This window comes from Macaca fascicularis, chromosome 5, assembly GCF_037993035.2.
Source record: "Macaca fascicularis isolate 582-1 chromosome 5, T2T-MFA8v1.1".
NCBI classification, from domain to species: domain Eukaryota; kingdom Metazoa; phylum Chordata; class Mammalia; order Primates; family Cercopithecidae; genus Macaca; species Macaca fascicularis.
The window spans coordinates 48,895,257-48,911,103 of record NC_088379.1 but is presented as its reverse complement, the minus strand read 5'-3'; the positions used below and the strand labels follow the sequence as shown (position 1 = coordinate 48,911,103).

Genomic DNA, 15,847 nt, shown 5'->3' with positions numbered 1-15,847 from the left:
CCAGTTAATTTTTGTATTTTCTGTAGAGATGGGTATTTGCCATGTTTTGCAGGCTGGTCTCAAATTCCTGGCTTAAGTGATCTGCTCACCTCAGCCTCCCAAAGTGTGAGGATTACAGGCGTGAGCCATCATGCCTAGCTTTTAATTATTCCTAATTGATCTAAAAGATAACTGATTGTTTAAAAATAGCAATAATGTGTTGGATGATTATAGCTTATGAATAAGTAAGATAAATGAGAGCAATATCACAAGGGAGAGGAGGGAGGAGCTGGTAATGCTATTGCAAGAAACTTGCAGTTTACCTCAGTGATAAAAAGTGTCATATGAAGGCAGATCAAGATAAGTAAAAAGTGAATGTTGGCATCTAGGGCAACCATTAAGTTTAATATGCTCCCAGGTGCGGTGGTTCATGCCTGAAATCCCAGCAATTTGGTAGGCCGAGGCGGGCAGATCACGAGCTCAGGAAACTGAGACTATCCTGGACAACATGATGAAACCGCGTCTCTATTAAAAATACAAAAATTAGCCAGGCATGGTGGTGGACGCCTGTAGTCCCAGCTACTTGGGCGGCTGAGGCAGAAGTATCACTTGAACCCTGGAGGCAGAGGTTGCAGTGAGCTGAGATCAACACTGCACTCCAGCCTGGTGACAGAGGGAGACTCCGTCTCAAAACAAACAAAGAAACAAACATTAGCTGGGTGTGGTGGTGGGCGCCTGTAATCCCAGCTACTCGGGAGGCTGAGACAGGAGAATCACTTGAACCCAGGAGGCAGAGGTTACAGTGAGCCAAGATCGGGCCACTGCACTCCAGCCTAGGGAACAGAGCAAGACTCTGTCTCAAACAAACAAACAAACAAAAAACAAATTTAATATGCTAAGATAGGGGATTAAAAGAAATCATATAAAATGCTCAGTTAAACCCTGAGCAAGAAAAGAGGGGAGGAAGGAACTAAGAACAAATGCAACAAATAGAACACAGTTACGAACATGACAGCTATTTATCCTACTAAATCAATAATCACTATAAATGTGAGTGGTCTAAATACACCAATCAAAGGACAGAGAATGTCAGAGGGGATTAAAAACTCAAATCCCTAGACAATATAGTATCTATATGAATGTAAATTTAAATATAAATAATCAGATAGGTTAAAGGTAAACAGATGGAGAGAAATACGCCATGCTAACTCTAATCAAAAGAAAGCTGGATTCTATTGACTTACCCTTGAAATATAAAAGATTTTTTAAAAAGCAGGATGGAGTAGCTAAATTAATTTTACACAGTGTAGTCTTTTGAATAAGAAAATATCAGGGATAAAGAGAGGCATTATATACCAACAAAAGGATCATTTCTACAAGAAGACATAACAATCCTTAATGTGTATAGGTCTAAAAGGAATATAAAAATATGTAGGGCAAAACCTGAACTGAAGGGAGAAAGAGACAAAATGATTATTAGAGTTTGAGATAGCACTCATACATTAATTGATAAATCAAGCATGCAGGAAATCAATACATATACAGTTTACCTGAACAGCACTATCATTAAACTAGATCTACAGTTGACATTGATAGGATACTTGATCCAACAACAGCAGAATACACATTCTTCTCAAATTCACGTGAAACATTCACCAAGACAGACCACATTCTGTGCTATAAACACACCTTCACAAATTTCAAAGAACAGAAATCATATAAAGTGTGCTCCCAGACCACAATGGAATTAAAAGGGAAATTTGGAAATTAAACAACACACTTCTTTTTTTTTTCTTTTTGAGACGGAGTCTCGCACTGTCGCCCACGCTAGAGTGCAGTGGCGCGATCTCGGCTCACTGCAAGCTCCGCCTCCCAGGTTCACGCCATTCTCCTGCCTCAGCCTCCTGAGTAGCTGGGACTACAGGCACCCGCCACCGTGCCCGGCTGATTTTTTTTTTTTTTTGTATTTTTAGTAGAGACAGGGTTTCACCGTGGTCTCGATCTCCTGACCTTGTGATCCGCCCGCCTCGGCCTCCCAAAGTGCTGGGATTACAGGCGTGAGCCACCGCGCCCGGCCTAAACAACACACTTCTAAATAAACATATGGTCCAAAGACTTGTCAAGAGAAACTGAAACACATTTTGAACTAAATGAAAATACAACTTATCAACGTGCATAAAATGCAGCAAAAGCTGTTCTTTGAGGAAAAAAATTCCCTCAAAGCACTAAATATACACATTATAAAAGAAGAAAGATCTGAGGATTAATAAACTACACTTCTACCTTAGGAAACTAGAAAAAGAAAAGTAGTTTAAGCTTAAAGAAAGCAGAAAAAAAATCAAAATTAGGGCAGAAATTATTGAAATTGAAAAAAGATAACAGAGAAAATCAATAAAACTAAATGCTTGCACTTTGAAATGATCAGTAAACTTAGTCTAAATCTCACTAACACATGACTGGTGTCCCATTCCTTCTTTTTTTTTTTTTTTTTTTTTTTTTTTTTTTGAGACAGGGTCTCATTCTGTAACCCAGGCTGGAGTGCAGTGGCATGATCGGGGCTCAGTGTAGCCTCAACCTCCTGTACTTACATAATTCTCCTGTCTCGGCCTCCCTAGTACCTGGGGCTACAGGCATGCACCACCACACCTGGCTAATTTTTGTATTTTTTGTAGAGATGGAGTTTCGCCACGTTGCCCAGGATGTTCTCACACTACTGGACTCAAGCAATTCACCTGCCTCGGGCCTCACAAAATGCTGGGATTACAGGTGTGGGCCACTGCCCCGGGCCTGGTGTCCTGCTCTTAAAGCTCCTAAGTTATCTTCCGAAAAACCAAGCAGAGGCCGGGCGCGGTGGCTCATGCCTGTAAACCCAGCACTTTGGGAGGCCGAAGCAGGCGGATCACCTGGGGTCAGGAGTTCGAGACCAGCCTGGCCAACATGGTGAAACCCTGCCTCTACTAAAAATATAAAAATTAGCTGGGCGTGGCAGCACACACCTGTAATCCCAGCTACTGGGGAGGCTGAGGCAGGGGAATTGCTTAAGCCCAGGAGGCAGAGGTTTCAGTGAGCCAACATTGTGCCAATGCACTCTAGCCTGGCTGACAGAGCAAGACTCTGTCTCAAAAATAAACAAACAAACAAACAAAAACAAAAACAAAACCACAAAGCAGGTATCATACCACTTTTCTGATTTAAAACCTCTGTTGATTCCTTATTGTCTAAGAATAAATTAAAATACAATTTTCAGCATCATTTACCAGTAAGCCACCTCTTTCACTCTAAATTCTGCCACACTGAAAGTATCTCCCAGACTGTTAGGCCCTTTCAGTCCTCTATGTATTATGTATATTGTTTTCTCTGCTACCGATGCCGCCCATCCTCTGCTTTTCCAAGTAGCCTAAAATTCAGCTCTAAGGTCACCTTCTCAGAGAAGTCTTCCCCAAATCTCCAGGCAGAGTTTGTTGTTCAGCTTTTAGCCTACCATGAAACTTTAGTTACAAAGTCATGCATTGCTTAACGACAGGGATACGCTCTGAGAAGTGCACTGTTAGGCGATTTTGTCCTTGTGCAAACATCAGAAAGTGTACGTACACAAACCTAGATGGTACAGCCTACTACAAACCTAGACTATACGGTATAGCCTATTGCTCCTAGGTACAAACCTGTACAGCATGTTGCTGTACTGAATACTATAGGCAACTGTAACACAATGGTATTTGTCTATCTAAACACAGAAAATGGCCTGTAACTCCAGCACTTTGGGAGTCCGAGGCGGGCAGATCATGGGGTCAGGAGTTTGAGACCAGCCTGGCCAACATGCTGAAATCCCATTTCTACTAAAAATACAAAAATTAGCCAGGCATGGTGGCACTTGCCTGTAGTCCCAGCTACTCGGGGTCTCAGGCAGGAGAACTGCTTGAACCCGGGAGGTGGAAGTTGCAGTGAGCCGAGATTGTGCCACTGCACTCCAGCCTGGGCTACCGAGCAAGACTCTGCCTCAAAAAAACAAAAACAAAAAAACCCACAAACACACACACAGAAAACATACAATAAAAATACCATAGAAAGATAAAAAATGGTATACCTGCAGAGGCCACTTGTTACGAATGGAGCTTGCAACACTGCAGTTGCTCTGGGTGAGTCAGTGAGTAAGTGGTGAATAAATGTGAAGGCCTAGGACATCTGAATATATCATAGACTTTATAAACACTGTACACTGAGGTTACACTAAATTTATAACAAATATTTTTCTTTCTTCAATAATACATTAACTTCAGCTTACTGAAACTATGAAATTTCAAACTTTCAAATTTTTAAAAAACTTTTGGACTTTTTTAGAATAACAAGTAGCTTAAAACACAAACACATTGTACAGTGGTACAAAAATACTTTCTTTCTTTATATCACTCTATGAGCATTTTTATATTTCAATTTTCTTCTAACTTTTAAAACAGTTTTGTTAAAAAAGACACAAACACACACATTAGCCAAGGCTTGCACAGGGCCAAGATTATCAAGATCACTGTCTTCCTCCTCCACATCTTGTCTCACTGGAAGGTCTTCAGAGACAATAACCCATATGGAGCTGTTATCTCCTATGATAACAATGCCTTCTTCTGAGTACCTCCTGAAGGACCTGCCTGAATCTGTCTTACAGTTAATTTTCTTTTTATAAGTGAGAGTATACTCTAAAATAATAATGAAAAGTATAGTATAGTAACTACATAAACGAGTAACATGGTAATTTATTATGTATTACATGATTTATATACATGTGTTATTACTATACATAATTGTATGTGCTATACTTTCATACAACTGGCAGCACAGAAGGCTTTTTTACACCAGCATCACAACGAACATGTGAGTTGTGCTTTGTGCTATGGTATTACAACACTTATGACATCACTAGGTGACAAGAATTTTTCCAGCTTCATTATAGTCTCTGGGAACACCATCGTATATGTAGTCTGTTGTTGACTAACATATTATTATGCACTGCATGACTGTAGTCTGTTACAGAATATTCATCATTAAGAGAGACAGTATAACATATTAGTTACACAGGCTTCCCAATTAATTGTATCACTTACTAACTGTTTAACCTCAAGTCAGATACGTTCTGTGTGTAAGATTTCTCATCTGGAAAAAAAGAATAATTATCAGAACCTAACTCATAGTGTTATTTGTACAAAGTAGGTAATTTATTACATGGAAAGCACTTAGATTAGTATTTGGCACAAGTGCTCAGTAAGAGACAGCTATTATTACTGTTATTCTACTGTAATGTACATTTACCAGTAAATGATTATTCCCATTAGCAATAATTTTCTCAATAATGAAAACCAAATCTTATATAAGTTTGTATCCTTAGTTCATAGTAAGTGGTTGGTGAATGATTACATGTTAAAAAAAAACCCACAAAACTAACATAGAGTTATATACCTGGTAAGTGACAGCACTAGATTTTCTGTTCAGATATTCTGAGTTCTGGGTGTGTATTTTACTATTCCTCACAAAATCTTACATATTACAACATAAAAAACATGCTTAAACTTACAATTTATGTATCCTAGTCCTCATCCTAAAGAAAGCTTTTGTAGGACATCTTACATATCTCCTGATAAAAAATTACATTAATCATTAATCATTTGTTCTAAATTGAAAAGATACCAACTTGCTTAAATAAATTTCATGCTATTAAATTATCAATATCTTGCATCAAACTATAAATTCCTTGAAAGAAGGCTCTGCTCTCCAAATCCTTTAACACATAGCTAAGTATCTGGTACACAGTAGAATTGAAGGAATATATGTATGAGTGATTCTCAAAAGTACAAATTTTAAGGCTCTTTATTATCTAGTCACTGCATAGGCCTGACCTTCTTCATGCCCCACTATTGTACTTTAAGCAGAGCAGTCTACTGCAGGCCTTCTTGCTCTGCCTGCACACACCCTGAGCCCTCTCCTGGGAGCTCTCCGCCTCTGGAGCTTCTACATCCAGATGATTATGAATCACCCTTTAAATCTCAGCTCAACTGTCCCTCTTCTAAGAATCTTTCCAGCTTTCTTTTGTTGTTGTTTTTCTCGTTTTGTTGCCCAGGCTGGAGTGCAGTTGCATGATCAGGACTTATTGCAGCCTCCATCTCCTGGGCTCAAACCATCCTCTTACTCAGACTCCCAGTTAATTGTTTTATTTTTTATAGAGATGAGGTCTCACTATGTTGCCCAGGCTGGTATCCAATTCCAGGCCTCAAGTGATCCTTCTACCTCGGCTTCCCAAAGAGTTGGAATTAAAGGTGTGAGTCACTGTGCCTGGCTGAAAGCATTCCTGAATCTCCCAGTTTGATAGATGCCTCCCATTCTTGGTTCCCATAGCATCTTGTGTACATCTTTATCATAGCATTTATCACATCATGTAACTGTTGTTTTGATTGTCTTTTTCAACACCAGACAATGTAAGATTATGGAAGGCAAAGGTCATATCCTACTCAACTTTTTCCTGAATACCTGACATAGTACTTGACAAATAAGAAACAGACAAAAGAAAGATTCATAAATGAGTAAATGGTGCTGAATAAGAGTTTAGAAGATAAATGATTTAGAGGCAGCTCAAGGATTAGTTAAGGTGATTTAAAATAGGCCAAAGGGGCAAATTTTTTCTTTAAATTTCTTATCTGTTTATTTTAAAACAAGAAAACTTAGAAGACAACTTTGTTTTTTATGGTTTAAAATCAATTATATAGCTAACAAAAATGACCATTTTTGTTAAGATCGTTGGGTACCCCATAGGTACTTTTTAAAACATGTTCAGTTAAAACTGATATAAATTCAGAAAATAAGAACTATTTAAGAGAAGGCAAGGGCAGAAGGAAAAAAATTACTAATAGAGAGTTGGGTTTGGGTGGTAAACAGATGATGACAAAACAAAAGGCAATAAGCCAGAATCCTCTGCTGGAAATTCATGCATCAACATACTGAGAACAAGGAACATCTCAAAGAGGAAAACAGCTCATTAGTATCATAACAAATTATGACTGCATGGGGCTGGAATATATGTTAAGACCTGAAAGTGATGAAAGGAAAATGACAAATGCAAAACATTGTGCAGAATTACATTGGTAAAACCTCACAAATGAAAAAAATATGAATAAAGTAATGACATCAACAAAAATAATAATGGTAAAATAGATGTTTGCTTCTTCACAGATTATACTATTGATTAATTAGGATGAGGAGTTTTATTGTGAGTTATTTTATATTCACAAAATATCAAAATTTACACATCCAAATGAATTTTGCTCTTTGAATTAGTTATGTTGGAAAGCTATGTATACATAATGATGTTGACATGGTTTGAAATGCTTTAAAAAATTCCTCTCTACAAAATGCTTTAAGAGCATTGTGTAAGCTACATCTAAAAATCAGTATCATCATATATCATGTGTTACCAGAAATGGAATTTCCCAGTGTACTCATATGCTTTAGTTTCAAAACTTCCTCAAAATATCTTCTGTCTGTTACTAAGTATCAAATCCATTTAAAAGATTGAAAATTCACCACTAATAATCAAAAGGCTGCACTGCACACTCTGTGTTTGCATCCCCAACTACAATAGCAATTGCTGAAATTTAATTCCTTAAGTGTCTACTGTATATAAGGAACTAAGGGAATGCTGACTCCAGTTTTACTCTGCCAATAATGTGGCTATATTCATTTTTCTAAAATTTCAAACACATCGGAGTACAACTTTCCCTAAAAGTGACAAAAATGGCTGCAATGGGCTAGAGACAAAACCTTTGCAAGGTATAAAAAGGTATAAAAAGACTGCTCAAAATCTGGTGTGTCCCTAATTTTGAAGCTGTATCTTCTGCCCTAACCCTCCCCTCATTCCATGCTCATACCACATCACCTATCTGCTGCTCCGTGGACACACCATGCAATTTCAAACCCTTGAAGCTTCTCCCAGATGGTCTTTGTTTGAAATGACAGATTTTTCTACTGCATGCAGTAGAAAATGAACTATCATAGGTAGTTCATGACTGTACTTAATCTTCAAGCAATGTGGACACAGCTATATAGTAGTAACTTGACCACTGATTCAAAGAAATATTTATCAACTCACTCCAACCCACTTGAATTTCTCTCTGTTCCAGCCATGACTAGCTCTACTTTCAGCAGCTTATATTCCCTATGTTCTTGTCACCACAGCAACTGAAGACATTACTTTGAAAAGTAAAACTTTAAAAATGTTTAGAAGAAAATGTTGGAAAATACAACCTCAGGTTAAGGAAGAAATGTCTTAAAATGAAACAAAACAAAAATTACGCATACACACACACACACACACACACACAATCGACCTCATCAAAATTAACTTCTGTACATCAAAATTTTAAAAAGTAAACATAAGCTAGAAATTAGGAGAGAAATATTTGCAACATCCATAATGAACAAAAAAGCATTACATTCAAAATGTGTAAAGAATGCCTTCAAGTCAATGAAATGCAAACAACCCAATAGAAAAATGGACAAAAGACAAATAGGCATTTCACAGAAAAGGAAACATGAATGGCCACAAGAATATGAAAAGCTACACAACCTCATTAGTCATAAATGAAATGCAAATTAACATAACAACAAATTAACATTTGTGTTAGGCAGAATAATGGCCCCTAAAGACGTCTCTACTACATCCTAATCTCTAGAACCTGTATCTTACATTATGTGGCCAAAAGGACATTGCAAATGTGATTACGTAAAGGGCCTTGCAATGGGGAGATTATTCTGTATTCTTTGAGCAAGCCTGATATAATCACAAAGAAGGAGTCAGGAGAGAGAAGATGTGACCAGGAAGCAGAGGTTGGGAGTGATATGGCCATGAGCCAGTAATGTGGGCCATGAGCCAGTAATGTGCTGGGATTATGGGCATGAGTCACCACACCTGGCCTCCTTTATAATTTTTGCATTAGTCTACAAATGAAATAAAAATAAATAATAATTGTATTATTTCAAGTCACTAAGAACATGATGATTTGTTACAAGATCAATAGGATATCAATATACTATTGTATATCAAAAATCAAATGTGACAATATCAAATTAGTAAAGATATGAACAAATGAGTTATAAATTTTAGGCAACAGTGTTTATGGATGGGCATTATCTGGTTGGAATTATCTAGTAAAATTGACCATATACAGATCACACGAATCAGCAATTCCACTTAGGTATATACCCTAGAGAAACTCACATATATGTAGAAGGAGATGTATAAAGTAATGTCCATAAGCAACATCGATTAAATTGTAAAAATCTGAAAATAATTAAAGTGTTTGTCAATAAGGAACCATATATAAATATATTTTTGGAGACAGAGTCTCAGGCTAGCGTGCAGTGGCAGGATCTTGGTTCACCGCAACCTCTGCCTCCTGGGTTCAAGCAATTCTCCTGCCTGAGCCTCTCCAGTGGCTGGGGTTACAGGCATGCACCACCATGCCCAGCTAATTTTTTCTATTTTTCTTTTTAGTACAGATGGGGTTTCTCTATGTTACCCAGGCTGGTCTTGAACTCCTGACCTTAAGTGATCCGCCCTCCCTGGCCTCCCAGTGTGCTGGGATTACAGGTATGATCCACTGTGCCCGGCCTGATGGTAAGTCTTACTGAGCTTCTTCAATTGTTTGTCATGTATACACTCAACTGATATTTTTCAATTTAGCCTTATTCAAGATTTGTATTTAATAGCCTTGTTCAAGATTTGTAATTTTTTACCATACATATACATCAATTGCTAAATATTACATTATGTACTTTCATTTTAATCCCTCTATTTCAATCTGTGTATTATTCTCTTCATTCACAGACTGCATGGGAACATGAGAATCATTTGTGGTTATCTGAGAGCAAATAACATATCTCCCTGTGAATTATTTTCTTAAATCTAAAAAATAAAAAAAGTACTACCCTTGCTTCACCTCAAATATACCATTAAGATAAACAAATAAAGCAATACAGTTACTTCTGAAAGTACTTTGCAAGAAAGACAGCCTTATCTTAGGAAAATACTCTTCTTTTCACCAAATCTTTTTCTCAGTTTGTCAAATTACATTCCTTTTATTTTGAGGGCTGAATTCAAATGTCTTTGTTTTCCAGGAAACAGCCTAATTGGCCTCTAATTAGAATATGATCTTTACAATCACAAAAAAAAAAAAAAAAAAAAAAAAAAAGATTGTTAAGCTAGGTGCAGTGGCTCACGCCTGTAATCCCAACACTTTGAGAGGGTGAGGCAGGCTGATGGCTTGAGCTCAGGAATTCGAGACCAGCCTGGGAAACATGGCAAGATCCCATCTCCACTCAAAATACAAAAAAATAGCCAGGCATGATGTACGTCTGAAGTCCCAGGTTGAGGTAAAAGGATCGCTTGAGCCCAAGGGGTGCGTGGAGGATGCAGTGAGCCGAGATTGCACCACTGTAATCCAGCCTGGGTGACAGAGCAAGACCCTGTCTCAAAAAAAAAAAAAAAAAAAAAAAAAATTATTAAGATCTATTTATCTGTTTCTGTTTTAAACTATGTACATTTGTATGGTAGTATTTATACTCGAATATAAGGACATGAGAAACATTATCTCATGCAATATTCAAAACATTGTTAGTAAGTAGTATGAATGGGACTTGAAGTCATGCCTTTTGACAGCTCTTTGCTCTCTGTAAGAATGCCTGTTACACCTGTGCCATCATCTCATATCCGCTCATCCCAAATTCACATATAATCCTCATCACCTAGAAAAACAAGCACTGAGTATCCACATCAAGGCTCTCAGTCAACAGTCAATATTCTAGTTTGGTCCCATTTGAGGCTATTCCTCGACATACCACAGGTATAATAAAAGCATGTTAGGATTTGTGGAGAGTATCTCCAAAAAGTGCACAGCTCCACTACCACTCCTTGAAGATGAATCTGATGTGAGGTCAGTAATCTGTTTCTTTATATTCAACTTTTAGTAATTGGCAGAGCACCTGACACACTGAAGATGCTTAATGAATGGATGGATAAATGGATGGATAGAATGAGGCAGAGAATCTTCCTCTGACACACCTAACTTATCTTCTCCACAAATTCTTCTATTCAAATTATTTTAAATTATGTGTATATATAATCTGCTCTTTATTCACTTTTTAGGGATATACACATGAAAAAGATTAGGAAACTTATGAAATTCTTAAACATACTTTAAAATAAAAGGTGACAGTAATGTGACTATCAGGGACACAAAAATTACTTGTTATTAGATTTATACCCTTTGTTAATCAGAGTATTATTGTTTCCCTTACAATTTTTAATTTTTTTTTTGAGACACAGTGTCACTCTGTCACCCAGGATGGTGTGCATGGCATGATCAGAGCTCACTGATCATCAGAGCTCACTGAAGCCTTGACATCCTAGGCTCAAGTGATCCTCCCACCTCAGCCTCCTGAGTAGCTGGTACTCATTTTTTTCAGTTTTTGTAGAGTTGGGGTCTCACTATCTTGCCCAGGTTAGTGACAAACTCTGGGGTAGAGTGATCCTCCCACCTCAGCCTCCCAAAGTGCTGGGATTATGGGCATGAGCCACCACGCCTGGCCTCCCTTATAATTTTTGCGTTAGCCTACAAATGAAATATAAAACTGCATTTATATTCTCATGACTGGGGGATACATTCTCACTAAAGGAGTTGAAGAGTGGAGGGGTAGATGAAAAGGAGAGCAAAAAACTACATGTCTCTGTCCTTCCACCATATCAAAACGTAAGAATGATTACTACCAATAGGCATGTCTTAATTACATCATTTCACTGCTGATCACATGTAGCCTATTTTAAAAAATGCCTTTGGGGAAAAATCAGAAGAGAAATGTTATTCTTAAATCAGTTAGCTATTTAATATATTGTGTATATCTATCTGAAACAGTGACAATATTTGAAATATGTGGCTTCTCTAATTTCTGGGGAAATAAGTAACTAAAGTGAATAATTCTGCAAAGTGTAAATCAGTTTACCACATTTTTTTCTCGGTAAGTCTCATCATCTTCTTAGAAGGGATGCAATGTAATAAAATATAAAACACTACCTTGAATAAACTGGCACAAAACCCCTCTGGCAGTGAGGAACTATTTCCTAGGCTTATTTATTTTTATAACATTCCCTAATAAGACCTAACTCTCATTATTTTGAAGAACAATCTAAAAAAGTAATGCCTTTTATATCATTACTGAAGGATCAAGCATACCTAGCTGTTACTTTCATTTTACTTGTCTCCTTTTACATTTTACAATTAACACCTAAAGGAGCTGGGAAAAGGGAAAGACTACAACTGAAATCCTCCAGTTGAAATATTTGCTAGGAGGTTTAACATTTGGAGGTTAAGTTCCTAATCTACTTATTCTATTTCTAATACCTAGGCTTTTGAATTCAGTGGCTTAAACAGAAAATACAAACTACATGAAATAAATGTTTCATATAAAGACCAAACTACCCCTAAGAAGCAGACATAACATTCTATTTAATGATTGAAATAAAATATACATGTATGTGGTGTCTCAAAATTACATGCTAAAAATTACAATTTGAGTTGAGAATATTTTTCAGGTAGGGAACAAAGAATGCAAAGATTTGGGACTCAAAAAGCTATAGATTACTTTTTAGTTTTTCTTTCTTTGTGAAATTACACAAAACAAAGCCATTCTATGGTCAAAACTGAGTCACTCCAAGACATTTAGTTGATTTGGGTTTATGCATATATTTATGTTCCTAGTAGAACATACACTAAGTCATTCAAAAATATTGAGAGCTACACCAATGTTGATTACTTAAAATATTTGGACTTGTTTTTAAAAGCAACCTATTTCTAACGTGAAACTTACTATTGATCTAGGTTTTTAAAAAAATATTCACTTGCTTTTAATTTTTGACTGATTTAAAAATTTTCATACCATTTAATATACACTTAAAGTATACATACACTTATACTCTCAGACTTTAGACAAGATAACAACTCATTTAATTTCAAATCCAGATGTCTCCTGAAAAGCAAACTCTAACATTTAAATAACGTGGGGAAAAAAGAGACCCTGAAGAAATGACATTTAATTATAATTAAAGAAACTGATCAAGAATTTATAATACATATATCTCAAGGATCATAATGGTTACTAGTTAAGAGTGTTAAGCATAATTTAAATGTACTTAGGAAACACAACAGGTAACAATGATCATGAAACTTGAAAATTAAACTATATAATTTTTAGACTTTGAAAATAATCTTCTACCAAACCATGGTAATAAAATCAGTGGCAGAATGATGTAAGAACAAACTGACCAAGGTAGGGGTGAGAAATCTCAGAGGGAGATCCATATATCTAATCAGAACCAAACATGTGATAGTTGTCACAGAAAAGGGTATATAACAATCACGTAGATGGCACTGAGAAACTAACTCACTAATTTTAGAACACAATTAAACTAGACCCCTCCCTAAAGCCACATACAGAGGTGGGCTCAAAATGGATTAAAGATCCAAATATGAAAGGTAAACTATAAAGCTAACAGAAGAATATACATATTCTTTGTTGTTGTTGTTGTTGTTTGTGATGAAGTCTTACTGTGTCACCCAGGCTGGAATGCAATTCCATGATCTCGGCTCACTGCAACCTCCATCTCCTGGGTTCAAGCAACTCTCCTGTCTCAGCCTCCTGAGTAGCTGGGATTACAGACATGCACCACCATGCCTGGCTAATTTTTTGTGTGTTTTTGTAGAGATGGGGTTCCACCATGTTGGCCAGGCTGGTCTCGAACTCCTGACCTCAAGTGATTCACCCGCCTTGGCCTCCCAAAGTGCTGGGATTACAGGAGTGAGTCACCAAGCCCGGCAAATATATATATATATATATATATATATATATATATATATATATACACACACACATATATGTGCATATTCTTATGAATCAAGAACTCTAAAAGGATAAATTCAAAATCACTTATCATATATAAAAATAAAATGATGAATGTAATTACTTCAAAATTAAATATTTTGGCTTGGAAAGGAACACTGTAAACCAACAAAAAAAGAGAGAACACAATAGAAGGTATTTAAAATATCTAAAACTGATAAGAATTAGAATATAGAATTTACAAATAATACCAAAAAAAAAAAAAAAAAGAAAGAAAGAAAAAGAAAAACACAGCAATCCCACTGAAAAAAAAAGGCAAAAAATATGAACAAGCAATCTGGAAGGTCATCAAACATAGAGGTGTTTAAATTTAATTAGTATTCAGAGAAATGCACATTGAAAGAAAATGCCACTTTGCACGTAATAGATTAGTAACAATCAGAAAGCTGGAAAATGCTGTGTCCTTAGACATGTGGACAGAAACTACATACATGACTAGTGAGAAAATGAACTGGATCTAAACAGTAATTTTGCATCACTTGGAATCTTGCATTCCTCTTCTATATCTACATTCTGAAGAAATTCTCTCATTGGCAGGAATTTTTTGGAAGCTATTTAAGAGGTCCATCACTGAGCAAAAGAATAGGCAAACCAAAGTTGATACACAACTATATATAGTTATTTAAAAGTATATATTTCAGATCCATTTAAGTTGGACACATCTTAGAAACATAGTGATGGGTTAAAAAAATTAAAAAATAAGATGAAATACATTACAATGTAACTTTTGGAAATTAAAAATACATGGACAGAAAGCAAATATTTTACAAGGACACATGTTAACAAAAGACAACATTAACTACTTTAGAATGGTTGTGCCTGTCCTTCATTAAATTAATAGCTCTTTAAAGAAAATAATTACTTTGCAATACTTCTGAATTTAGCTCAACTAACCCTAAAAATCACTGTTTTATATAAAAATATATTTACATTAACAACTGAAATTAAATACTTATATACCAACCAATTCATTTCTTAAGTTAGTCTCAATTGAACCACATTTATTTATTTCCTCTTCTTTTTTTTTTTCTTTAATGGAATGCTTCACAAATTTGCACGTCATCCTTGTGCAGTAGCCATGTTAATCTTCTCTGTGCTGCTAATGTGAGCACGACTGAACCATGTTTAAATCAGATACATGTACTTTTTTCTAAAGTGATTCTTAGCTATTTATCAACACAGCCATTTTGTTCCTTTTAACCCTCTGACACACACACACACAAATCCTTAAAATAAATTTCATCTGCTCAGCAAGTAACAAGAAAAATATACGTATTTGTAGGAATATTTAGAGAAGGGAGGAAGGAAAGAAGGAAGGGAGGGAGGGAGGGAACTGGTTTTTCAATAGACATTAGATATTAAATCAAATGCACAACTTTTAATAGCAAAATAAATCTGAGTTTCTTCTAGTCTTCAGACAAACCTACCCATGGTCTCCAACAACAAAAAAGTCACGCTGGGAATACCAACACGGTTCTGGTAGTGTTCAATACCCTAGATATGCCTTTAATAAAAAGACAGCAATTTCCTATTAGTATTTTGGAGTCATCACAACTTTGGCATAATCTCTCAGTCTTCCTATGAATATATGATGAAAATTATGGTAAAGAATGATCACTTTAATATTCTGAATCATGAATAATTTATAAAACATTAACCATTATGCTGAGTAGGTGCTTGGGATACAGTGGTACATATCAACAACCTGGAATATGTGACATTTACACCATGTGCCAGGAAATGACAATTCATTTAAGATCGACATGATATCTGACCTCGTGGAGTTTAGAGGCTGGGTGGTAGCAAAGATTAGGAAGGATGATAAAGGCAAAGCATGTACTAGGGAAACACAGGAAGAGTAAAGTACATCAGGGAAACCTAA

General features: G+C 36.2%; 1 protein-coding gene and 1 pseudogene across 13 annotated transcripts in view; both read right to left on the bottom strand.

Annotated features, from left to right (window-relative positions):
- The window catches only part of WDFY3 (WD repeat and FYVE domain containing 3), a 309,189-nt gene that overhangs the window by 204,659 nt on the left and 88,683 nt on the right, over positions 1-15,847 (bottom strand). The gene's annotated exons all lie outside the window — the stretch shown is intronic.
- Positions 14,994-15,094, bottom strand: LOC123573759 (U6 spliceosomal RNA; annotated as a pseudogene).